The 24,222-nt window shown below is 46.5% G+C and overlaps 1 protein-coding gene across 1 annotated transcript in view; it reads right to left on the bottom strand.

The window, feature by feature from the left end:
* TSC22D3 (TSC22 domain family member 3) overlaps nt 1–24,222 on the bottom strand; it is a 61,789-nt gene that overhangs the window by 35,882 nt on the left and 1,685 nt on the right. The gene's annotated exons all lie outside the window — the stretch shown is intronic.

The following is a 24,222-nucleotide window of genomic DNA, read 5'->3' as shown; positions in this document are numbered from 1 at the left end:
GGGTGGAGGGAGGGAGGGAGGGGAGAGAGAGAGAGAGAGAGAGAGAGAGAGAGAGGATCCTAAGCAGGCTCCATGCTCAGTGTGGTGCCTGACACGGGGCTCAATCCCACGACCCTGGGATCATGACCTGAGCTGAAATCAAGATTTGGACGCCTAGGTGCTCTGTGGAAGATCCAGGTTTAAACAGAATCGTGACTTGGGAAGGGAAAGCACATTCAGCTACTACCAACTGTTTATACCTTAGCAGGATTCATTTCATCACATTAGCAGTAGCAGAAAGCAGGTCTCCCCTAGGGGGATAGATGGCTCAGAGGTCAGGAGGTTGGAAAGTTCTGAATATATAGTTGACAGCCCTCAGCAGCTGAGGGTAGTTTGAGGGAGCCTGTGCTAGAAGGGGGATTGGGGAAGACAAAACAGTGTCAAAGACCAATCCTACCCAGTTTGCTGTCTTCTGAAAGATGTGCCTGCTTCCTCTGTCCCAGCCGAAAATGTTTCTGATTTGACAAGTAGGTTTACAACAAGGGAGACACAATCTCCTCTCCAGACTGAGGCCCTTCCCCAGAATTCATACCCATCTCTGCCCACTTAATGCAGGGACCATGTGCTGGTGAGGTCTGGAGCCAAGATGCCATTCACCTTCCCTACTGGGCTTCAAGGCCTGGCAGGACCCACCCCTTGCTTCCTGGGGAGCATGAAAATAGTCATTAGTTCTTTGTCTGTGGTGGGGTGGGGGTGGGAGGGGATATGTGCTCCCTTGGCCAAGCCCCAGCCCTGGAGACAAAGAATAAGGAAGGAATGCACAAAGCAAAGGCACCTGGAGGCCAGGAGTCTGTCTCCACTAGTGCCAGGCACAGACCTGAGTGGAATGGGTGCTCTGAAAGACAGCTGGGTTGGAATTTGCTGTGGTCCCTTTGCACTGGAGAGGTTAGAAGCCATCTGGACAACTAGAGCTCTAAAGATGGAGCGCTGCCGCCCAGCTGAGATTCTCCAGAGACACACGGGGGAGCCTAATGAGGTTGCCAAGGGAGCCGTCTGGCAGCCTCACATCAGGGGAAGGGATATGGAGCAAAGACACAGAACCAGGCTCCAACAGAGGGCCCATAGCCAAGATAGGCACGGCAGGCAAAAATGCAAAGATCATTCACAAAGACAGCAAGTATTAAGTCCAGCTATAGCCCGACAGAGTGAGCCACTGTGCACCCCCTGCCTCTTGTGGGCGGTAGAGACTGGGGGAGCCGCATTCACCCAGATTGCCACAGGGCCAGCCATGGCGACATGGCCATTGCGGCTGGTTCCAGGGTCTCGGCCTAACTGCCTTGCAAAAAGCAGCGTGAGCCTCTCTGCCCTTCACCTACAGCTTGGCCCCTGGCAGGGTACACCTGGCCAGCTCTGCTATTTTATTAAGTGTGTGCTGAGCCAGGGAGGAGCAAGGGAGGGAAGAGGATGGACTCGAGGAAGGGAGGAAGGTCCAGGATGCCAGCCTCCTGAGGTAGATTCCGAATGAATACACTACTGACGGTGAAAGGTAGCAGCATAGCCTCTTCCAATTCTAGCACGTCTGGGAGTCATTTTTCAGCTCACACTTCCCTCCTCTGACAGATACATAAATCCTTGGCTGAAGAGGTTGCCGTGCCCCTTCCTGTCTCAGACACGATTTCCTCAGATGAATTGCACCACCTCCCTCAGACTTGCATGGGTCAGATGACCCGACGAGGCACAGTGACATAGCCATCAGGCTGCGATGAAGAGGGAGAAGGGAACTATGATTTCCTATCAGCAATCTGGCCCTGTCTCTCCCCGAGTCAAACCAGGTACCAGTGGACAGGCCCCTTAGAACTTCCTGGATGAGTCCATGGCATAAACAACCATATGACAGGTTCCAAAGACACCCAGAAATGACACCTGTGTGACTGAAAGCCAACTCCCAAGCATTTCTGGGTGTCTTTTTCCACTTTGTGAAATGTCCACGGCAGTGCTTGGTCTCAGCTCACCTTCTCCTTACACTCACATTCTCCTTCTAGTTCCTATATACCTCCAGGGATACAAGCTCACTTTTATTTCAACCCAAATAATGAGGAAGGAAGAACTACTGGGGGAAAAATTAGACCCATAGCACAATTTCAAAGCTGGCTATACATGATTTAAAAAAAAAAAAAAGATTACCCTTTTTTTTGGATTATCCACTGCCATGTCCGAGGCTACCCCGGCCATGTGAAATTCAACCATGATTGTATTTGGAATCCATTTACAAGCGGATAATTTATTTTTGCAAGAATCTTCCTTGTTTATGCTCAACTCAGACTGGTGTCAAAGAGACCCTGCATGCCTGAGTTCCCAGAGACTAGCTAGAAGGGTGGAGGGTGGGCGACGTGGGATTCAGTGACTGCTGCGGATATTCCACAAAATGCATAATGAATATGGAGTAAATCAAAATGTGACTCTACCCAGATCAAAGAATGTGGCTACGTGGGTATGGCAGCTAAAGACAGAGGTGGCAATGAATCGTTAGCACACAATTTAGTATCATTAAGAAACAAGCATCCTGGATGCTCTAAATAGGAAAGAAACAGGTAGGAACTATGAGGTCATCTCCCTTCTCTACTCTATGGCCATCAGGCACTAATGAAACCCTACACTGCTCCAGTCTCCTGTTGGACAGCTAGCTCAAGGGGTTAGGGCAGGCAGTTGGGTACTCTGTAGTCCAGTTAATTCTGCTCCTTTCCTATCTTGTCATCTTCCAAATGTGTGTCACTGGTCGGAGGAGAGATGGGGGGGGTTGGCTAAAGGCAAAGGTGTGCCTGTTACATTCTCAACTGTTACAGAGGACAGAATGAAACCTAAGTGGAGAATTTGGAGATGGTCTAAAGGATAGAGAAATACAAGGTGGTTCAAAGTCTTTAAAAAAAATAGATATCGCTAACTTGGAAAAGAGGGCTGACAAGGGGCAGAATAACTACCATTAAAGCATATTAAGTGTTGTATAAAAAAGCTGGAGGTCGGGGGTGCCTGGGTGGCTCAGTTGGTTAAGCGTCCGACTCTTGATTTAGGCTCAGGTCATGATCTCAAGGTTCCTGAGATGGGTCCTGCATCAGGCTCTGCACTTGACAGCACAGGGAACCTGCTTGAGATTCTCCCTCTTTCTCTGTCCCTCCCCGCTCTTGCTCTCTCTGTCTCTCTAAAAATAAATAAATAAATAAAAAAAGAAAAGAAAGATGGAGGTCAGAATTTAGGAGGAACAGTTCTCAGAAAACAAAAGTTGTTTAACAGCAGATTTACCACCAAAGGATATTGATGGTATTTCCTCTCTTGGAGGTGTTGGCTGCTCAGCTGTCTCTACTTGGCCCTTTTGCTAAAGACAGTTCCAGGGACCAAACAACACAGGAAAGAGATGTAAGGCTCCTGAGGTGCATCCCAGCTTGACGGCAGGAGACCACCTTTCTGCTTCCCTTCCAGGGCTCATCCCCATTATCTGCAAGGTGAGCCCTGGGAGGAAACAGGGCATGTTCCCTGTCTCAGGGCAAGGGAAGGAGGAAGTGGACCAAACTTATTTACCCAGAGCCCATCACAAACTCCCAGCAGAAACAGGAACCCTCTTCTACAGTTTGATTCTATAACAAATTTCCCACCAAATCTTGTCCGAATCTGTCCAGAAATCAGCACAAGTCCATGTCGCTTGCCACAGTCACTTATTTCCCGTCCTGCTGTGGCTTTGTGCATTCAGAGAAAGACTGTAACCTCCTTGACTTGCTTCCTGGAAATACCTCCTTACATTTGAGTTGAATTTGCCTGCGAACAATGCTGAGAAGAAATCACTGGAAGGTGGGGAGGACAGCCCCACCAACTTTCCAGCGGCATTCTCCCCACCCTGTGTGTGGGGGTGTGGTAGAGACAGTGCCCTGGAGCAAGGCGAAGGCCTGCTGGTAATCTGGAGTGTTGAGTGTGTCATGGGGCAGCGCAGGACACTGGGGGTATAAAAATAGCAGGGTGTTCTTACACTTGGAATAGGGCTGTCACAGGAGGCCTTCAAGCTAGGTGTACATGGACGAGATGATCTCAAATCATACAGTATGGCTCTCATTATCCTCCGCCTCCTCTTTCCCGCCTCTGCTAACACAGTGTGGTAGTAGGGCCCCAAATGCAGTGATTTGCTTACCACTGTCAAGATATTAGCCACATGAGTGGCACCTGGGTGGCTCAGTTGGTTAAGTGTCTGACTTTGGCTCAGGTCACAATCCCACGGTCATGAGTTCGAGCCCCGTTATTGGGCTCCGTGCCGACAGAGTGGAGCCCACTTCAGATCCTCTGTCTCCCTCTCTCTCTGCCCCTCCCTAGCTTGTTTTCTCCCTATTTCATAAACAAATAAACATCAAAAAAATATTAGCCACATCTGAGTACTGCTAGTATAGTCATTTATTTAATATTTTCTCTAAAATAAGCAGATTCACCTGTGAAAAATGCTTTCACCTCAGGAACATTTTTGAGATCAAACAGTGTATGTGTTAGACACATCCCCTCCCCCACGACATGTCAAATAAATAAATAGCTATACAAATAGAAAAACAAAGTTAGTCCATGTAACACCTAAAATCATTTTGCTTACCACCAGCATACATTTACCACGCTTGGGGAAACAGTACTCTCTGTATAGTGCCCGCAGATGGTCCCCACCGCCAACAGGCAAGGCTTTATCCTTCTCCAATGTAAAGCAGGCAGGACTTTAGAATGCCTGCCTGGCCCGGAATACCTTTCCTGAGCCTGCCTCCCTCGTGCCTTCCTCTTAGGGCTAGGGCCCAGGCCCTTATTAGTTTTCCCCTTTCAGGGGCCAGCCCCAGCCAAGGTTCCAGTTTGAGAGTTTGGGAAGGAACACAGGGCCCTTATTCTCAATCAAGTGCTCCTTCCCTCGAGCTATTTCCCCTGCTGAGAATTCCACACTAGACCTCACTTACCTCGGACAGTGCCCTCAGTGGAGTGGAACTTCTTCAGCCTTGGCCCCAGGGGCTGCATCGATGGAGTGCCCCAAGCCCACATCAGTAGCCTGCCAGTGTGGCCTGGTGGTCACACACGCCCCAGCAACCTCTGGCTGGGAGCTGGGGACACGTGGTGCCCCTAGCTCGGAAGCCAGCCACCGGCCCTCTGCTCCTCGGGTGGTCGTTGGGAGATAGAAGGAGGCCCGGAGCAGGGACACGAAAGGAGGGGCCAAAGCCTGCTGCGGGCCAGAAAGATGTGCGCCCATATTGGCTAAACCCCAGGACTTTCTAACAATCAGGGCTGAGATTCCTTCAAGCCCAGGCAGGGTGTCGACCCCTTGGGGATGCTTTACTAGAGATTCCTGTTTCCGCTGGAGTGTTACAACTTTTGTTGTTGTTATTAAACAGATAATAATCCCCCCCCCCCCGGCCCCGGCCCTCACCACCCCTACACCCAATCTAACCTGGACACTCTCAGGGTCTCTGGATACAAAGCCCTTAGAGCAGCAAAACTGCTCCTAGGCTGGAAGCCCCGCCCACTCGGCTCCTGGCTCCTGGGGGCTCCCAGGGGCGCCCAGAGCCTCTTAACTTCCACCACCCAAGGGGAGACGCCTTCCAGTTCAGGGGAGCTGAGTTTGAAAACCCTGTGGTGAGGAAAAGCAAGCCAGGTGAGGACCCAAACCCTACAACTTGAAAGGATACCAGTAGATTCTTATTTGTGACCTTGTTTCTTTGGAGGTGTTAATTAACCTCTACTTGGTCTGGGCGTGGCACAATCTACCTCCCCTCTTTCTTTCTGTCCTCTAAACTCTCTCCTCCTCCCCGTCCCTCCCTCAAATTCACCTTCTACCCTCTACCTGGCCTCTCCTCCTTTCTCCTCAGACCTCTCCTCCCTTTCTTCCTCTCTCCTTTCAGCAGCCCCTAAGGTACCAAGGAAGACCATAGAGCCTATAGTGCAGCACTGTTTCTTGTAGGAATTCCAATATCCCTTCTGATCTCAGGGATCTATGACTGATTGAGTGGCAAGAAATGATTGTTGAAGGTACTGAGCCAAGAAGAATGAGGGCTAATAGCAAGGGAGCAGGGCGTGTGGTGGTGAGGATGAGGGCACTAGGGTAGTGAGCAGGTGTCTGGACAGGTGTGTGTGTGGGGGGGGGTGTTTCTCTTCTACTCAATCTCCCCATTGCAGCTTCCCAGCAGTGGAGATGCTGGTGGGGACATGGTTGGCAGAGGACATCAGAGATGACCTGCCACATAGGGAGCCCTGCGCTCTCATGCCTGGCCTTGCTAGGAGCTCTCTGGTTAGTGAGATGTCACCTACTATGACTTATAGACTCTCACCACACAACTCGGGGAGGGATGACCAACTTTGAAAGACTCTGAATGCAGTGCAATGTACCAAACACTAACACTCACCAAGCAGATTGGTTTTATGGTAGCTCATCTGTGCATTAGTGGGGGGGAGAGTAGCTATATATAATGTTTGTCAAATTCTCAAAGGGCCCTGCCTGAGTCATGCAGCTGTAGGTCTGGTGAAATTGGGGGATTTACCAAGAAAGCAGGTTTCTAAGACAAGGGGTCATTCTAGTCTCTCTTCTTAGCTTTTTTTTAGATCTAGATGTGAACATCCAAGACATGAAAATACCCCTGATTCAATTGAGAATCTTCACAAAGACACACACGAAGAACTAGAAAAATGCATTCTGGATTGAGTACCTGAGTTTTGGGACTTAAGGGACCACTGGGAGACATTTAGCAGAGAGGCTTGTTAGCAACCATACATTGACCACACCCCCTAACATCCTAGTTCTCCTTACTAACTCATTCCAAGCCCATCATCCTTTGAGTTTTGAAAATCAACCCTAATGTTCTACTAATCTGGACTCCCTCTTAAGGTCATGACTCTTTACACATTTACCACATTCCCCTTCCCTCTTCTTGTTTCTGTGAACTCCTTCTACCCAACCACACCATTCTAACATTCAGGCGTCCAATGACTTAGTCAAGTGCCTGTACATCCCATCCACGCACATCAGGAGTTTAGAGGCGTTTTCCTGAATATCTGAGTGGAAGAAGCTCTCCCCTCCCCCATTTTGTCAGTAGGGAAAGCAGCAGCCCACAGGAGGGCAGGGAGTTACTTACTCAAGCTCAAGCATCAGACTGGTGGCAAAGTCGGGACTGGAACCCAGATCTTCTGGATCTAAATCTGACCCACTTTCCACCACCTCGAGCTGTAGCTCCTCCAGGAACTGTGCCTCCTCCACGAGTTCAGGGTCCTCCCCAAGCTGGGGCTCCTCCATGAGCTGGGGCTCCTCTAGCCTTTCCCCTTTCATCTCACTGCTGCCCAGGAAAGCCTCAATTGCCTGGCAGGGGTTGGTTCCCTTTCTCTGTCTCTGTCTCTCTCCCCTCACTCCCTCCCTTCCTTCCTCCCTCTCTCCCCTTCTCCTTCCGTGTCTCTCTCAATTGCTCTCTCCTTCTCTATCTCCCTCTGTCACTGCTGGGCTAGGGTGGGAGCAACTGGAAGCTCTTTCCCAGCTCAAAAGAAAAGTGCTCTGGGAGCCTCAGGGCCAGCCTGAGCTGGCTGGGCTGTGGAGGCAGGAGGAAGTTCCTGGCCCTGAGTGCCTTGGGGGCTCCTAGGCTCTGAGGGAAGGCTGGAGCTCCTGGGGTGAGCCCTGCCCTCTGGATCTTCTGCCGAAGGCCGGGCCAGCTTCCTAAACTAACTCCCAGACTGAAGGGGAGGGCCGGATCCTCCGGGGGGAGCCCAGACGGCGGCTCTGCCAGCCAGCGGCTCTGCCAGCCAGCCCCTGTGGTGGAACTTTGAAAAAGACCAATGTTTCAGCAACTGATTTCTTTTTCAACATGAACAGCAGGCCTTTCTGTCCCCCTCGCATGACTGTGGCTGTGGCAAGCAGCCCCAACCTGAGCAGAAGCAGGATTCCAGGGCTGGGGCTCCATAACACCCAAACCACTGGTCAATTCTATTAAATAAAATCAAATAAAAAAACACCGTTTTTGGCATCAGGTGGACCCAAAGCTGGTCTCCTGGCATGGAGATGTTGTGTAACTACTGGGATGGGATGTGCACAGCCGTCTAGAGACGAGAAGTCGGAAGACCATTGGGTCAGAGAATCAGGAGACATGGTTTCTCTTTTCAGCTGGTCACTAATTGGCTGTTTGTTTTGGGGCAGGTACGCAGCCTATTCTGGGCCTCAGTTTTCTCATCTGTAATGGGAGGGGATCAGACTAAATGGCTGCGAAAGCCCTACTAGTTTTGAGCCTCTGAATCTGTGTCTAAGATGTATGTGGAGGCAGAAGGTGCTGGCCCCCAACTCTGGGAAGGGGGAGGCTCAAGGTCTTGAAGAGGTAGTCCATCCCCATCTTCACTGCCCTCTGAAACCCTTTTTCATTTGTTATCAATGCCAGTAGAGTGCTCTCATGCTTCTGTGGGTTTTGATCTCTGGTAAAAATCTCAAAAGCTTGCCCTGCGTACCGCCACCCTCCCAGGAAGGAAGAAAGCCAAAAGCCTTCTCAGTCATTTATACCTGAGTGTGAATGAAGAAGGTTCGGAGAACAAGCCTTGACAGGGAGAAAGCTTGCCAGACTGGGTTGCAGGTGTTACCTGGCTCTGGGCAGGAGAGGGTGTGTGATTGATGGAGTGAGGGGAGGGGTCAGTGAGTGGACTGGTGAGAGAGGAAGGCAAATCAGAGAAGGTTTTGTTCTGGTTGCACAGAAGATTTGCCTAATGTAATGAACTGAATGCTTCCTGGGAGCACCCTCTCACTTAACCTTTCCAACCACACTCCCCCATTCTTTAGATGAGGAAACTGAGGTCCAGGGAAGTCACTTGCCAAAGTTGCAGAATCTGTCAATGGTAGTTTATCAGATGTGAAGCCCCTGTGCTTCATGAGCACGCGGTGGCTAATGTCGTTCTCTGCTTCTTGGTGGCCCCTTCAGGGTCTTTCGAGGGTGGAGAATCCCATCCCAGCTCCCCTACAATGGCCAGCACCTCCCACTGTTTTGGTAGAGGGACAGGGAAAAGCAGAGTAGGATCCTGATTCTCTAGGATCCTGACTCCCCAGGACTCAACAGCCCTGGGTATGCCTCGCAGCTACTACTAGAATAGGATATAATATGTCTCCTACGTTTGAATAGGAGAGTAAAAACACAGCATTTTGGAGACATGGCCATTTCTGGGGGCCAATTTCAAGTATAGTTTTCAGTGTGTTAATTCTTTATTTGCTTCACTGACCTTCATCCTGTTTATCTGGCAAGTGAGCTCTTCGAAGTCTTCCTGATCCTGATTTTCGGCTGATAGACTATTACAGCCTTTAGAGAATCACTCTGCCTAAATCAAGACTGCTTGATCTTGGCAATGAGAAAATGTCCTTGGGGTTTGCCTCTATATGAAGGCTTCAGTGAGCAAGAGGAACTTCAAAATCCACGTCTTAGGGCATCGTAGTGACTGGGTTCATTTTGCCTTTCCTCGCTAATGATTTGGGGCAAGAATTGCTCATAGAGAGGTACATGCAGTGTTCAAAGTTTTAACAAGGTGACTTCTTTTTGCAGACTTTCTAATCCTAGAGGAAGCCCCCTTAGCTTGTGTTCTTGTGGCTTCCTGCACCTTTCCTTCATTATGATCAATTGTATGATACATTTATTTGTGTAATTATTATTTAATGTCTGTCTCTACCACTAGATTGTAAGTTTCCTGCCACAAGGATTCTGCCTGGTTTGTTGGCTGCCACTGTGTCCCTTGTGTCTAATCTTTGTGTGTGAGGAAGAAGAAATCCTCTTCTTCCACCTGGGGTGGGCAGTCTTATACCAATGCTCCCAGCACAGGGGTGCTCCCCAAAACTGTAAGATGGTGGAAAATGGGTGCCCCTCCCACAGAAGCTAATTTGGCTAAGAGATGAGAAGGAGGCATGGGGAAAGGTGCCCTAACCGCTCTTGAGTCCATACCCCCACACCATTCCAGGCCCGGGAGGTATGTGCTAGGTTTAATGACTGGCCTCCAATGGAAATTTAGTAGACATTTTTATTATGAAAGTATTTTCATGCCAACACTTTCTTTCATATGCCACACATGCACTTTGCTTTTCCTTATGAGTACCTGCTTCTGACTCCTTTGCCTGTCTGTCCCCTTCTGTCCATGGTCCTTATAAACCAGCTCCTCTTACACCTTTACCCAGTTCTTTATGTCTACCATCACCACCTTCCCCACATTTACAAAGTATTATAACATCCCATGGTATTTTCATTTAGCTTCTCTGAATGCTTGTAGTCAGGAAGTTCTTCCTATTATCTAATCTCAATTCTTCATGCTACAGTAGAGGCCTGTTTCCTCTTGTTCTGTTCTTAGTGTAGCTTGGAAGCAGCTAGTCACCATCTCTGAGTTGTCACTTTTCTTATATTTGAAGATCAACCACTCTTCTCTCTCTTCACCACCCTCCCCTCCACCCTCAAACTCCTCTTAGATCAATCATCTTAGTTCCTATAGCTCCGCCCCACTGCTCCTTGAAGTCCCCAGTTTACCTCCCATTGGCTAAATAAGTCTCATTGGCCTTATCTGGACCCTTCAAAATTAGATTCCCTTGGATCGTGCCAAGCTCTCGACTGTTACCTGCCTTGACATTATGGTGGGACCACCTCTCTCCAGTGAAAGCTCCTTGGAGCCCCTTGATCAATGTCTTTGCCCCTCTCCAAGGTGTAGCCCCCCTTCCCCTCTGTTTTCAAGTTGTTTTTCAGCCTGGACAAATATCTGACATTTGCAGCCCAGAAAATTTACACCTCAGACTCCAGAAAGGAGTACAGCCTGAAGCTCTGTGCCCCACTGCCTCTGTACAATGAGGAGCATTCATAACTCAGAAGGAAGCCCACAAAGAGAAAAGAAAACCCAGATGACCCTCCCCTTTCTCTTTTCTTTATAGTAAATAATTTACAAAACCAAATTTTCCTCCCCACAGGCTATACTCACTTTATCACCGGTCCCCAGGGCCAGCCTTTACACATTTCCATACTGTCATGGACTATTTTTAGCAAAGGATGACATTAAGTACTAGTTGCCCCGTGTGCTTCAAACTCATCTCTTCCTCTTGTCAGAATATTAGTCCTCCTCTTTTGGACCTGCCAGCTACTCATGGCCTAGAGATATAGCCAAGGGTGTGAGCAGCTACCTAGTGGTATGACTTCAGTGGGTCTTTACTAAGTCCTCTGTTTTAAAATGTCTCATTTGGGGGCACCTGGGTGGCTCAGTCAGTTAAGCATCCGACTTCGGCTCAGGTAATGATCACAGTCTGTGAGTTTGAGCCCCGTGTCGGGCTCTGTGCTGACAGCTCGGAGCCTGGAGCCTGCTTCAGATTCTGTGTCTCCCTCTCTTTCTGCCCCTCCTCTGTTCATGATCTGTCTCTCTCTGTCTCAAAAATAAATACACATTTAAAAAAAATTTAAATTAAAAAATAAATAAATAAAAATGTCTCATTTGGCCCGGGTCTGCTCATTAGAATTAGACTGGGTCTGATGATTTCAGTATTAGAGATTCATTTCTTTAACTCAATATCACTTCCTCAGGAAGCCTTGTCTCTCCCTTGTTATATTCTCTGTCAAAAGCTCGTTCCTTTTCCCTCTTGGCACTTACTTAGTTTGTAAATACACATCCATTAATGTGTTTGGTTGTTGTCTAGCTCTCCTACTCTGCTGATTATTCTATGATGGCTGTGACCATGTCTCTTGTTGTGAGTTTCCCATTCTATTCCCAGCGCTTAACAGTGAGCCTGGCACATGGAAGGTGTGCAGAAAATACTTGTTGCTGACCAAACATGATCATAAATTTAAATGTGAGTTCTCCAGGGCACTGGTGGGAAAGGGTGTGAGCATGAGTGCCCAGCATACTAGTTGGGGGAGAGGGTCCCAGAAAGCAAGGGCAGAGTGCTGACCATAAGTAGCACTCTCCTTCCCCAGGTGACTTGAAGCTGGTTCCCTTTGCTATCCCTTTCCTATCAGCTTGAGGCTTCCCTCCTTCCTCAGCTTTACCCCAGGGCCTTCTTTGGTAGGGCATCCGGGAAAGAAGGATTTGACCAAGGTGCATATAAGGCTAAAACTAGCAACTTTTTAAGGCTAGCAACTTTTTTCCAAAGACACTTGGGAAAACTATGTATATATTCTCATGGCAGCACCTTGACATGTCCCTGGTTCTGTTACCCACCTCAGAAGGGGCTTGGTGGAGATCAAGGCCGGGGGTGCTGAGATATGAAGCCACCCCCCCCCCCCGGGTCCTCTGGTGCTCACCTTCGACTGTACTCCCAAGCTCAACCCACCTGGTCCCAGTGAGCTTTCTTCAGGCCCTAGAGGCCCTAACCTACCAGGGCTAGCCCAGGTCCCTGAGGAGAGGGTGCTAGGGACCAGCTCACCTAGAGTCAAGGGGAGCAAGGAGAGGAGGGCCAGAATTGGCCTTCCTCTAGTTCCTGAAGCTTGGAGACTCTGGGTTTCAGTCTAGGAAGAATGGAAAGTGTTCTTGGCTGCTGTCCCCACTCCAGGCCAGCCCCTTCCTACCCACGATCCCCACTGGACTGGCAAGGCTCCCCTCCCCGTCCCAACCAGGGAGCACTGTAGCTGCTTCCCATCATGCCAAAGCCAAACCATTCTTAAGGCCCTGTTGGAAGCCACCGCCATAAAGAGACTCTCCCTTCCTAGTTTGCTTTGGCACCACCCAAGTTCCAGACCTGCAGAACCAGGGTGCAGCAAGTTTAAGGCCTTTCCGTCAAGGAGCAGGAGTCCCTGCTGGGCCTGAGTTGCTCTAGTGGAACTGCTTTGTTCCCCTGAAGGCCTTCGGGACAGCTACTCTACTCCTCTACTCTTAGCTCCCCAGGCTCCATCCTAGCCTTTTCCTCCTTCCAGCTCTTCTTCAGTGCTAGTCAGGGTAAGCACTCAATAAATCCACAGTGGGTGCTCGGTAAAAGTGGGCCCTTGGTCAGTAAATGATGAACTGATTGACTGAGATGCTTGGTCACTCAGTCCAAGGCCAAATGAGGTGCTGCCATCATTCATTTCTCTGTGTACCTGGGCCGGCCAAGTATGTTGCCTTAAAACAGAGAGGGGCTTTTCTTATTCTTTCCTTGTTGTTGTTTTTGTGTTTGTTATGTTTTGTTTTGTTTGGCTTTGCTTTTACTGCAATGGACTCTAAACTGGAAGGGCAGGGTGATAGGGACAAGCAAAGGGCTCAAAGCCTGGGAGGGCTCTCAAGAAAAGGAAATTCTGCACCTCAACCTCACACTCCCCAACATTGACTAGATTCTGGCTGTGATCTGGGAAACTTCAGGGAGCTCTCCTGAGCCCTGAGATGATGGTCTTGAGTTTGTCTGAGGATTCATGAATCTGAGCTTTGGATACAACATGTCTACTGGTAATTCCCACACCACTTTTCTTTTTACATTGTTTCCCCATTTCTTCCTCTTTTTCTCTAACCAGAGAGCAGTGTCCCCAACTACTCTCAGCCTGTGAGCCACTTACCGGCTGGCAGCACAGTGGGGCAGACTCAGGCAAAGACTGGGGAAGAGCAGAAGAGGAACTACTGGTTTAGTCACAAACTTTGAGCCAATGGAATATTAGATTGATTGGGCTATTCTGTGTTGTAGATAGTCAAATGAGCTTATTAAAGAAATATGTCAGCGAATCTGGTAAGCCTGATTTTGCTGGGGGCTCAATTGCAGCAAGCTTGTAATGTAATTTTCTGAATAGACCAGGAAGAAAGCTAAGAATCATTGTGAATTCAGGCCAGCCTGGGGACTCTAAGGCTTCACTAAGAATATACTGGGAATTGGCCTTCTTTTAAACAGCTCCTCCAGCTTGTACTAAAAACCCTTTTCTGCATGGGGTCCCAGAGCAGTCCCTGAACCAACAAGCAGATACAAAAGGAAGAGGGACTTCTAAGACCTGTTCTGGGGCCCCTCCAGATGCACCAGGCTGTCTCTTAAGCAGCATAGGATCAGGTAATAGAAGAAGTCGCCCTCCCTGCCCCCATCCTGCCCCCGCCGCTGAATGCCCCAAACCACACTAAACCCACAGCAGCTCACCTGCCTGCTTACATTTGCTGCTGAGTGTGGGGACTCAGGCTGGATCACCTTTGCAACCTGATTGCCTCTGAGAAGACTGCTTGCCTGACACTACAGGGAGAGTAGGCTTTTCCCCTGGAAATATGATTGAGCTCTGTAGACCCCCAGCAGGCTTCTGAATGCCTGGCCTCAGGGAAGCCTGCCACTGAACAAGCAGAAGTTTGATGCCTCAGTAACCTGGTTCTGTTACATAAGGCACTATGGGAGATATGAGTCAGGGCCCTCAGGCTGGCCTAGGCCCAACCTAGTCTGGGAGTGAGGCTACGCAAGGTGAGGGAGGGCGGTCGAGGGGTGGTGTGTATATGTGGAGGAAGCCAGCAAGGAGCCACTGAAACCACTTCTCATCACTTCTCACCCCCTTCTTCCTCAGGGATAGCAGGCGTGGCCAATCAATGGCCTAGACAGCTCTGACAGAAATCCTGGCCAGACCCCTAAGCTGTGAGCAGCTGCTCTACATCTCCCCTGAAGAGAAGACAAGAGGAAGTGGGTTGAATACCCAAGCCTATTTTGTGAGTAAATTCTTCCTTCGAGGAAGGATGAGGAAGGTCCCTGTGGGGCTTTGATCACAGGCAGGGCCCTGATTTTAAGCTGGGCCTATTTGAGGAAAGCGGCTCCCAGGAGAGGAAGGCTGATAGCGTAGCCTGGGGCATCACTGACCAAGCCTGCTTCCAGCTCTTGTTTCTCCTTGGGCTAGTGTCTGCACCATGGGAAGCTTCCCATTCGGTCTCCTGTACTGGATGGCTAGGATCTCACACCTGTTCCCAAAAGGGCAATAGTTACTTTAAGGCAGGGATCTCCAGCTAGAAGGTACAAGTGAATTCGACTTGCCCACTGATAAGATTCCCTGCTGCTTGGATTAGCATTTGGAAAAGTCTGCTTTCTACTCTCACAGACCCCTGTCTTATGCCCACTCCGACTCCTTAGCCCAGATGAATTTCGGCACGGTCGATAGGGGCCTCCATAAGCCCCTGCCAAGACTCCTCATCAAACCTTTTTTTGAGGCTAAGATCTAGCCTTCTGGACTTCATGAGGCTTCCATTAGCCCACAGGGTTCTATGGAGGGCCTGCTCTGCCAAAAGCTGTGGTCTTACAGAAAAGCCCTAATCCTTGTCCCATTATTGCAGGCACTGGGATGGCACAGCATGTCCTGGGCCGTTACTGTGGCTTCATCTAAAAGGGAAATTTTGCCTTTTTGACCCCTGTGGTCCTGGAATGCCTTCCCTTGAGCGCACTGAGTACACAGAGTGCCCCACCAAATGTGTCCAAGCTTTAGTCCCACTTGGCACGTTGGCTTCTCTGGAGCTCAAGAGTCTATTTTGCACGAGACCGACCAATTTATTATGTAAACTCAGCCACCCATGACAAATTATGGCTTTGTAGTTATCTTGAGAGATGCCTTAAATAAGAGGAGAAAGTTCAGGTAGGAGCAGCATCGCGATGAGCAAACACAGTTCAACGGCCACCGCCAGGTGCAGACAAGGCTGGCCTCACTCCTCTCACCTGGCCCCACAAGGTCGGGGGCAAGTACTGGCCAGACACATCCATCTCCATTTATCCAGACTCCCTGGCCTTCAGGACCTGTTCTGGAAAGGAACCAACACTCTACCTGGAATCAAGAGCTTGTTAGTTTATCTGGATGTGCAAATATAAGCAGGAGTATTAACCTTGCTTCCTCTTCCTCTTCTCTTCAGGCAGGGAGGAAAAATAAGGTCACCCTGGAAGAGTTATATTCTGAGGGGTGGGCTCACTCACATGGGTCCATTCCTGGCAAACTGGAGGCGTAGGTGAAATTCGTGCTCTGTTCTTACCATTTGTCTTTATGAGCACAAACCTTCCACCTTCACCTCTTCAGCTCTCATGCTACCCAGAGCCCTGGGCTGCAGCAAACCTTCTGTGGACTCCAGCCTTGTCTCCCTACCTCTCTTCTCCAAACTTGGCTTTCCCATGCTTCATTCCCATAGAGCCTTCCTTCCAGTCAGTTGCCTCCCTCAAAGAAGGTCTGGTAAATAAATCCACACAAAGAAGTCAATGATAATTAATGATGTCACATGTGACTCTTTTAAAAGGTATGGTAGACCCTGGCCATTTATGAAAGGGACACACTAATTCATGAGCATCCTGAGACCATATCATTTTCCCTATAAAGCTTCTATGTCTATCACTTCATTAAACTTTTTTTTAAAGAATTTTTTTTATTTTTGTTAATATGGAAGAAATGTTAACAGTAAAACTGGTGAACCTAGGGTACATTTACTGAATTACTGGAGGCTTTTTTCATTTTATTTTCTTGCTAAATACACTTAAATTAAGCTTTACTGAGGGATAATAAAGTACAAGGGTTACTTTGAAGTGATGCTCTAACCCATTTTGTTTGCTAATGTATGTGGAAATAGCTTAGTCGGCCCTGGTGCTATAATAAAATATTGTAGACTGGGTGGCCTCAACCATAGGCAGTGATTTCTCATAGTTAAAAGTTGGAGGTCCAAATTCAAGATACTAGCCAGCTGGATCCTGGTGAGAGCTCTCTTCTGCTGATAGCCACTTTTTCACTGTGTCTTCATCTAGTCAAGAGAGAACTGTGGAGTCTCTTCCTTTCCTTAGAAGGACCTTGATGCCATTGGGAGAGCCCCACTCTCATGAAGCCACTTTTAGCTAAACCTATCTCACAGAGGCCACATCTCCAACCACTGTCACATTGGGAGTTAAATTTGGGAGGACACAATACAGGCCATAGCAGTCAGGTCTCAAATTGTTAGTCTTCTGTAATTCATTTTGTGCTTATAGGCTAGAATACAGAAAAAAGAAAAAACTTGAACTTTTCCATACTCCTTTCTTTAGAAAGGATAAGAAGCTGATGAAGCCTTGCCCACTTTTCTCTTTCCTTTTTTTCTTTTTTTTTTTCTGGATGTCCATTTGGTGACAGGATTTGGACATGAGTACGTATCGGCCAGAGGACTCATCAAGGTGGGAAATGGCTGTGTTTTTCTTTTTCTTTTTTTTTACTTTTCTTTTTTTATTTCTTTAATTTCATTTTTTATTTTTTTTAAATTTACATCCAAATTAGTTAGCATATAGTGCAACAATGATTTCAGGAGTAGATTCCTTAGTGCCCCTTACCCATTTATCCCATAGCCCCTCCCACAACCCCTCCTGTAACCCTCAGTCTGTTCTCCATATTTATGAGTCTCTTCTGTTTTGTCCCCCTCCCTGTTTTTATATTATTTTTGTTTCCCTTCCTTTATGTTCATCTGTTTTGTCTCTTAAAGTACTCATATGAGTGAAGTCATATGATTTTTGTCTTTCTCTGACTAATTTCACTTAGCATAATACCCTCCAGTTCCATCCACATAGTTGCAAATGGCAAGATTTCATTCTTTTTGATTGCCGAGTAATACTCCATTGTGCATATATATATATATATATATATATATATACACACACACACAATATACAATATATACAGTATACAATATATATGTGTATATATATTATATATATTACTAATAATATTATATATTACTAATTACTAATTATATTACTAATTATATATTAATTACTAATTAATTAGTATTAATTACTAATTATATATTACTAATTACTAATTAGTAATACTATATATTACTAATAGTATTATATATTATATATATATTATTATAAAAAGAAGATATATCCACATCTTCTTTATCCATTCATCCATCGATGGACATTTGGGCTCTTTCCATACTTTGGCTATTGTTGATAGTGTGCTATTAACATGGGGGTGCATGTGTCCCTTTGAAACAGCACACCTGTATCCCTTGGATAAATGCCTAGTAGTGCAATTGCTGGGTCACAGGGTAGTTCTATTTTTAGTTTTTTGAGAAACTTCCATACTGTTTTCCAGAGTGGCTGCACCAGCTTGCATTCCCAACTTCATTAAACTTTTTAGCTTTCTTTTCATGGTGTTCACTAGCAGCTGACTCAGGAAGGGGGTGCTGTCCCCAAAGAAACAGATGTTTCCTCATTTCATAGAATCACTACATTTGTCTGGACTCTGAGGAGAGGACCTGGGCAATCCCACTTCTATGTGTCTAGACCCCAAAGAATTGAAAAAAAAGGGACTTAAAAAGATACCCATAAGGGCACCTGGATGGGTCAGTCGGTTAAGCTTCTGACTCTTCATTTCGGCTCAGGTCATGATCTCACTGTCATGAGATCAAGTCCTGTGTCAGGCTCTGTGCTGGGCGTGGAACTTGCTTAAGATTCTCTCTCTCCCTCTCTCTCTCTGCCCCTCCCCTGTGTGTGTATACTCTCTCTCTAAAAAAAAAAAAAAAAAAAAAAAAAAAAAATACCTGCCTACCCATGTTACTAGCAGCATATTTCACCATAGCCAACAGGTGGAGGCAATCCAAATGTCTGTGGACAGATGAATGGTTAAACGAAATGTAGTTTACCCACACAATGGAATATTATTCAGTAATTAAGAAGGAATGAAGTACTGTTACATGCCACCACATGGGTGAACCTTGAAAACATCATGCTAAGTGAAAGAAGCTGGACACAAAAAGCCACATGTTGTATGAGTCCACTTATGTAAAATATCTAGAGCAGGCAAATTCATAGAGACAGAAAGTAGAATAGAAGTGACCAGGGGCTGAGGGGAGGAGAGAATGGGGAGTTATTGTTTAATAGGTATGGAGTTTCTGTTTGGGATGATCACAAAATTCAGGAAATGGATAGCAGTGATGGTTGCACAACATTGTGAATGCCTTTAATGCCACTGAATTGTATACTTAAAAATGGTTCTAATGTCACTGAATTGTATACTTAAAAATGCTTAAAATGGCAAATGTTATGTTACATACATCTTACTGTAATATATGTATATACTACTTATATACTTTATATACATACATAAAATGCACACACATCATATATACATATGACATATGCATGTCATATACATACACCGGCGAAAGCCTCTTAGCACATGGAATTCACATCTGTGCCTCAAGAAAAAGACAATTACTTACATGTTGAGATTCTCATGAGGCATCCAAACTATAAATGTTAAGTTTGCAAATGCATTTGCATTTTTAACAGGGAATGTGCCTTAATCCAATAGTGCCTATTCTTTGTCAGACCACTAGGCACTCAGGAAATAGTTATTTTAAATAACCTTGGGCTAGGGAAGGACTTTCGAAGCTTGATACCAAAGGCAAAAAATCACAAAAGGCAAAGAATGACAGGCTTAACCACAGGGAAACCCAAAACCTCTCCATAGCAAAAAAAAAAAATAAAAATAAAATAAAATAAAAAAACAAAACAAAACAAAACAAAAAACCCACCAAAAACAAAAAACCTCCATCCTCGAAATCAAATGGCAAATTAGTTGACAAAGGGTTACAATCTCTAATTCAGGGTTTCTCACGGTGTCGTTCTGCATACCACTGGTGCTACGGGAGAGGGGTTCGGTTTTAGATGGTACACAGTCATAGAACTGAATTTTAGAGTATGAATTTGGACATGACAGCAGACAGGCAGGGGAGTCATTTTGCCCCTCAAATCACACCATGTCAGTGGCTACGCCCTCAGAAGTCAAATCCAGGAATATACACTTATGAAATCATTAGTTCTAAGACCTACCTAGAGAAGCACAAATAATTTTTATGCAAATTTTTCTTGAAAACCTGCTCTCTGAATCTCCATCTTTCCCCTTACTGCTATATATTAACTCAATAGGGAAAGTGAAATGAATTAGCACACACAAAGCCATTCAAAATTTTTGCTCTTTATTACTTTCTAAGCATCTGAGTGTGGGAACTAGTTGTTGCCAGGTAGAAGCTTAAAGGTAGACTCCTAGGACTTTTAGAGCTGGAAGCAAACTCAGATTCAGAGTGTCTCAGACCACACTGGGCAAGTGTACTTGGGTACCAAAGGCAGAACAGCTGATTAAGAAGTTTTGAATAAATTCTTAGAAATAATATTTCAGGTTATAACAACAGCAATAACAGACTATGGCAAAAGGTCTCACACCAGCTTGCCACACCTTACCAATCAGTTAAGGCCCCTTGAATTTCAACTTTGCAGGGTTTTTTTCATAGGCTACATTTATTTTATTTTGTTTTATTTACAATTTTTTTAAATGTTTGTTTATTTTTGAGAGAGAGAGACACACACACACAGAGTATGAGCAGGGGAGGGGCAAAGAGAGAGGGAGACACAGAATCCTAAGCAGGTTCAGGCTCCAAACTGTCAGCACAGAGCCCAACTCGGGACTTGAACTCATGAACTGTGAGATCATGACCTGAGCCGAAGTCAGATGCTCAACTTACTGAGCCACCCAGGCGCCCCTATTTACATTTTTTTTACTTACATTTTTTTAAAGTAGGCTCCACACCCAACAACGTAAGGCTTGAATGCATAACCCTGAGATCAAGAGTCACCTCTATGGATTGAGCCAGCCAGGCGTCCCTCATAGGCTATATTTAAATTGGAAATTTTAGCTGCTTATCCAGTATGTTCTATCTGCCTCCTTAGTTCTCCAGTCTTAGAAGCATATTCAAATGGTAAGGCAGAGTCCCTTAATAAAAGGGTGACCGACCATCCCAGTTTCCCTGGGACTATCCCAGTTTGAGCGTTGAAAGTCTTGTTTCCTCACATTGGAGGGTTTGTCACCCTACCTAGTAAGGACATTTTAACCACTTGATTAGTTTCTGGGCTAATATTTACCTCTGCTTAACAATTCTTTCTTTGCAGACAATTCTTTAGTGTCTGATTGATCTTAGGTGGAGTTTTGGCTTTGCTCTTTGTTGTGAGGCATCAGGCAAGTTACTTAATTTTCCCAACCCTCAATTTCCTTTATTAAAAATCAAGAAGGGCGATAACAGTACCCATTTCATTGGGTTGGTGTAAGTATCAAATGAGATTAGTATATATTGTTGTAAACGTTCCATCAATGTTAGCTATTAATCTATTATAATTGTTAGTTACCTAACACAAGATTGAAGGGATGGTATTTAAAACACATCTTCCCTCACTCAATATTTTTTTTTCAAGTTTGTTTATTTATCTTGAGAGAGACAGAGACAGCACGAGTCAGGGAGGGGCAGAGAGAGAGGGAGACAGAGAATCCCAAGCAGGCTCTGCTCTGCCAGCACAGAGCCTGACCCGGCGCTCAAACTCACGTACCATGAGATCATGACCTGAGTTGAAATTCAGTCAGATACTGGGCGCCTGGGTGGCGCAGTCGGTTAAGCGTCCGACTTCAGCCAGGTCACGATCTCGCGGTCCGTGAGTTCGAGCCCCGCGTCGGGCTCTGGGCTGATGGCTCAGAGCCTGGAGCCTGTTTCCGATTCTGTGTCTCCCTCTCTCTCTGCCCCTCCCCCGTTCATGCTCTGTCTCTCTCTGTCCCAAAAATAAATAAACGTTGAAAAAAAAAATTAAAAAAAAAAAAAAAGAAATTCAGTCAGATACTTAACCAACTGAGCCATCCAGGCACCCCCCCCCCAATATTTTAGAGGCAACTTCACATACCAACAAGCTGCATGCCTGTTACCACTCATTTGTAGGTATATACACAGCACGGCCCACTGGAACTACCAGGCTATGAGAGTTAATGCATGTGGCTCAAACAACAACAGAAATCCCACTTAAATATTAGTATTTTTCCAAAGACTAGGTTAAAATTGTAAAATCTTTACATAAGACCACACCAATAATTAAGCAGTCATCTGACAAAAAAACAACAGCAACATAACACAACGGTTATGGGCACTGGCTGTATAACAGGAAGCCAAGGGAAAACCAAGTGAGTGTAAAACGCATCCCTGCCCTCATATTGCTTACACCCTTGTGTTCCAAGGACACCAAGAGCTAAGCCCAGGAGCCAGGGACAGATCAAAGCAGACAAACCAGATAGAAATGAAGAATGTACCCTGCCCTTCCTCCCTAGAATATAGGGGCCCTTGCAGCAGGAGAGTAGGCTGCAGAAGAGGCAGGAGAGTCTCTCTCCCAGGAGAAGAGGCAGGCTTGAAAGTAGACAAATTAAAAGAAAAAGGACACCCAAGCAGGAATTTGAGATATCAAATCATTAAATGGAATAGAAGTAAAAATGATGGCACTTGAAACATTAAATCATTAAATGGAACAGAAGTAAAAAGTATGGCTGAGTTTTGAAGACAGAAACCCTGGAATAAATGAAGTAAGAAAAGACAAAATTTTCACTTTGGAGAAGGCTGGCCAGCTCAGATACGGGAGAAGTCCCATGACCGACAATAATGGTCTCCTACTCTGCTAAGGAGCATGTCATTCTGGGCAAAAGCTAAACCAAACTCAGAATCTCCAATTTCTGAGGTCCCAGGAAAGGTCAAGGAAAATGAGATAATGCTTTGTCCTGCTGGAACTATAGGGCTATTACCACAGGACCAGGTCACTCCCCAGCCTCACCTAAGCCAGAGGGCTTGCTGGTTTGCTACTCAGCTGTTTGGGACACTGAGTTGCTCTGATTCCAGGAGGCAGGGTACTCAGGTACACCTTCTTAACAATTCGCCCTGCTCCCTCCACCCATACCCCCAACCCATAGTATTTCCAGGCTTTGCCAAGAACCAAGAGTCAACAGACAGGTGTCAATGGAGTAGGTGACAAAGGAGGTTTTTCCATTCAAGAAACCCAGATAACCAGAAAGCATCCCAAGGTATGGCACAATCCAACATTTTGATCTCAGGCTCTCAGCCTCATACCTCATGCACATAGGTCCGACCTCTTAGGCCCTGAACCTAGGAACCAGAGCTGAGGAAGCTTTCCCTCTTATACTTCAGCAATGCCATTTTGGGGCAGTTTCTCTCCCGGTTGAAATAGTACAAATGCTATAGGCCCTCTTTCCAGGTGTTTCTGCCACCCCTCCCCCACCACCAATTTCCTACAGAGCGGAGGGCTTTAGCTCCGCAGGGATGCAGAGTCTGTCCGTGGTGTGAATACACTTGTAGTAATCTTTGGCCAGAAATGGAAGATTCCCTCGAAACCTGTTCCACATGTGGCCTGGTTTCTTCGAGACAATGAGATAAATTGATGCGTAATGTGCAACAATAAATGAGAAAGTGCATTGAAGGCATGGAAAATGCCTGAGAAATACAACTTGTTATGATAATGCTTAGCGAAGTCAGCAGCCCTGCTTGTCCCCTCCTGGAATTTCTGGGCTGAGGAGGCAAACCTCACTTAGTAGCCCTCACTTAGATGCCCTCACTTAGTAGCATCAAGTGAGGGCAGTTCCTACCAATCTTAATTGCTTATAAAATTTCCTATGTGTGCTTCACTGAAAAGCCGCCCAATGATTCAAATATTCTGTGGATGCTCAAAATCGCTTATACCTTGTCTCAACACACCACCTGCCCATGACCTGGAATCTCAGAACTACAAGGAACCTTAAGAGGCCAGAGTGATCAGGGAACTTGCCCAGGTTCACACACCGAAGTAGAGCCACAATTTGTACCATAACCCAGGTCTATCTCAGCGGGGTTCTCTTTCTCTTAATATAACCTTTGTTGTTGAGAGAATAAGATCCACCCCTATACACACGCACTAACACACACACACACACACACACTAGTGTCCCATCCCAATGGTTCTAAGAACACCAGACCTAAGGCTGGGTTTCCTGCTTCCCCTGACTCAAAATTGCCTCAGTTGTCTCCCCGCTAAAGACTGACTCTTACCAGAGTGTCTCAGACTGGATGGAGGGCAGAAGCCACCTTATATCTTCCTATTATGTTTCTCCCCTCTCCCTCTTTCCTTGCCCTTCAGCAGGATTTCTAGAAAGTATGACCCACACTCCTACACAGGCCTGGGAAGATATGGGTTCATCCACCCACCGGTCCTAGGATGCTCTCTGGGGCTGCTTTTGCCCATCATTGGAAATTGAAGTCTGTAACCCATGGAGGAGGTGGGGGTACCCCCATCCAGAGTCTCAAAAAATTCTCACACATCTCTAATTTTTCTTGTTCTCCACCCTCTCCCCACACCAGCAGAGGGCTTAATTTGTCTGGACATTTTGCTTACCCTCGCGGTCAGCCAGGGCCACTTGGTAATTTAAAAGCCCTTGCATGGGGCGCCTGGGTGGCGCAGTCGGTTAAGCGTCCAACTTCAGCCAGGTCACGATCTCGCGATCCGTG

The sequence above is a fragment of the Herpailurus yagouaroundi genome, unplaced genomic scaffold, assembly GCF_014898765.1.
Source record: "Herpailurus yagouaroundi ecotype Mexico unplaced genomic scaffold, PumYag 67700, whole genome shotgun sequence".
Classification (NCBI taxonomy): Eukaryota; Metazoa; Chordata; class Mammalia; order Carnivora; family Felidae; genus Herpailurus; species Herpailurus yagouaroundi.
The sequence above is the reverse complement of the archived record's forward strand: the minus strand, read 5'-3'. Positions and strand labels throughout refer to the sequence as shown.